The sequence below is a fragment of the Tupaia chinensis genome, unplaced genomic scaffold, assembly GCF_000334495.1.
Source record: "Tupaia chinensis unplaced genomic scaffold, TupChi_1.0 Scaffold000225_1, whole genome shotgun sequence".
Taxonomy (NCBI): Eukaryota; Metazoa; Chordata; class Mammalia; order Scandentia; family Tupaiidae; genus Tupaia; species Tupaia belangeri.
Window position 1 is genome coordinate 2,661,527 of NW_006159700.1, and position 2,632 is coordinate 2,664,158.

General features: G+C 40.5%; 1 pseudogene; it reads right to left on the reverse strand.

The window, feature by feature from the left end:
• Positions 1-691: 691 nt before the first annotated feature.
• Positions 692-1,880, reverse strand: LOC102483619 (heterogeneous nuclear ribonucleoproteins A2/B1-like; annotated as a pseudogene).
• Between the last annotated feature and the right edge of the window lie 752 nt (positions 1,881-2,632).

Genomic DNA, 2,632 nt, shown 5'->3' on the forward strand with positions numbered 1-2,632 from the left:
ATCAGGACTATAAGATGGATGCCTAATGATCTCCCATAAAAATTCTTAACCAAGTTGCCTTTGTTTGACAAGAGGAAAGAGCAGGAGCATTGTTGTGATGGAGGCCTCTGGGGAAACTCTCTGGGGTATTTTTCCACTAAAGCTTCAGCTAACTTTCTCAAAATAGTCTCAGAATAAGGAGACACTATCTTTCTTTGGTCCTCCAGAAAATCAACAAGCATTATGTCTTTTTTTTTTTCTTTAGAATGATTTTATTAAATCATAAATGTACAATGGCTTCTTACCTCTACAAACGCACTTAAATTGTTTAAAGGAAAAATGTTATATCTTATTATACCATGATCCTGGCTAATAGCCTTTCAAAACTTTGAGAAAAATCTTAAAAAAGGTTTCACATGTCACCTGAAACTCACAAATGTAACATTATCAAAGAAGGAATGGTTCTACACTCTCACAAAGACCACTAGAAGGAAACAACAATTAAAAAGCTAAGAAACTGTCTCAAAAGCATTTTATTTTTTTTACAATCCTTCCTCTACAGTAAGGTAATGTTATTAAATAATCCAGTCTGTTCACAAAATGGTTCTCTGCATCTGCTCTGGTATCTCCTGCCATATCATTGCATATTTATGCATGACTGAGATAAGCTTCCTTGACATTGTTATTTCCATAACCTGAAGCTGTTCTGTTACTTCTGGACTCTCATCCTCTCCTATTTATACAGTGAAGCCCATGGCAAAGAGGAAGAAGCTCAATATAGGCTCCTCCCACCATAATCCCCACTTCCTTCACTGCCTCCTGGATCTTGGTTTCCTCCACCATATGGTTCCCCCATGTTCCTGCTACCACCAAAGTTTCCACTCTTTATTGGACCATAGTTAGAAGGTTGCTGGTTATAGTTTCCAGAATCATTGTAATTTCCACTTTCATAGTTTCCTCCACCATATGGTTCCCCCATGTTCCTGCTACCACCAAAGTTTCCACTCTTCATTGGACCATAGTTAGAAGGTTGCTGGTTATAGTTTCCAAAATCATTGTAATTTCCACTTCCATAATTTCCTCCTCCATAGCTGTCATAACCACCTCCGTAGCCCCCACCCTGGTTGCCATATCCAGGTCCTCCACTACCATATCTTCCTCTTCCTCCTTCATAACCAGGGTTACCTCTAAAATTGCCACCTCCAGGTCTGCCTCCATACCCATTGTAGCCATCTCCAAAGCCACGTCCACTTCAATACCCATCAGATACTCCTTTAAAGTTACTTCCTGGTCCTGGTCCAAAATTTCCACCACCAACACATGAATCTCCAAAACCAAAACTGCCTCCTTTTCAACTCCTAGAACTTTGGACTTCTTGCATTTCTTATCTAGACAAAACCTTTCTTACTTCTATATTATATTGATAGTATGGTATTTCTGCAAAACAATTTTATCCACAGGATCATGGTCATCAAAAGTAACAAAGCCAAAGCCTCTTTTCTTTCCGGATCGCCTATCAGTAATTATCTCAATGGTATCATTTTTTCCATATTCCTCAAAATAATCTCTAAGGTGATGTTCCCAATTCCACCAACAAACAGCTTCTTCACAGTTACATGAACCCCTGGTTTTCCAGACTCCTCTCTTGCCACAGCACATTTGGGCTCAACAACTCTCCCATCAATTGAATGAGGTCTCGCAGCCATGGAAGCATCCTCAGCCATGGATGAGAAAGTCACAAAACCAAATCCTCTCGGTCTCTTGCTTGCAGGATCCCTCATTACCACACAATCTATAAGCTTTCCCCATGGCTCCTAGTAGTTCCTCAAACTTTCTTCTGTGGTTTCAAAGCTTAAGCCACCAATTGAAAGTTTTCAGAACTATTCCTTTTCTCTCTCCATTGCAGACTCAGTCGCTTCAGCCCGATTTCCCACAGCAGAGCGAGATGAGAGAGATCTCTGCGGACGAACACGAGCCAGATTCGTTCTGATTCGTCCTGGCGTTGTAGTGAGAACAACCGCTGTTCAAGAAACAACGCTGCCCAGAGTACCTCCACACAGGATCCGGCGCTGCTGCTACTCACAAGCATTATGTCTTGAGCATCCCCCAAAAAACAAGTCCTTTGCTTTTGACTGGCTTACTTTCTCCTTGACAGGGATCACTTCTACCTTTTGTTAGCCATTCTTTGTGCTTTGTCGTTGGGATAATACTGGTAAGGCCATGTTTCACTTCCTGTTACAATTTTTCAAAGAAATGCCTCAGGATCTTGATCCCATTTTTTTAAAGTTCCATTGAAAAATCTGCTCTTGTCTATAGCTGGCCTGAGTAAACAGTTTCGGCAGTCATTGCACAGAAAGTTTGTTAAAATTTTCAGTCACAAAAGGCTGAACCAATTGAGATGTCTATAGTGTCCACTGTTGTTTTTGCTGTTAAATCATTAGTTCTCCTCAACTAGGGCATTAACAAGATTAAGTTTTTCTTGACAAATTGATGTGAATGGTCTGTGCCTGTGGGTGTTATCTTCAATATCATCTTGCCCCTTCTTAAAATGAGGTATCTACCTGTAAACTACTGAATTCTTTGTGGGACTTGTCTCCATTAAGTTTTCGTAAAGCATAATGATTCCACCATTCCTCCACCCACCACCTCTTTA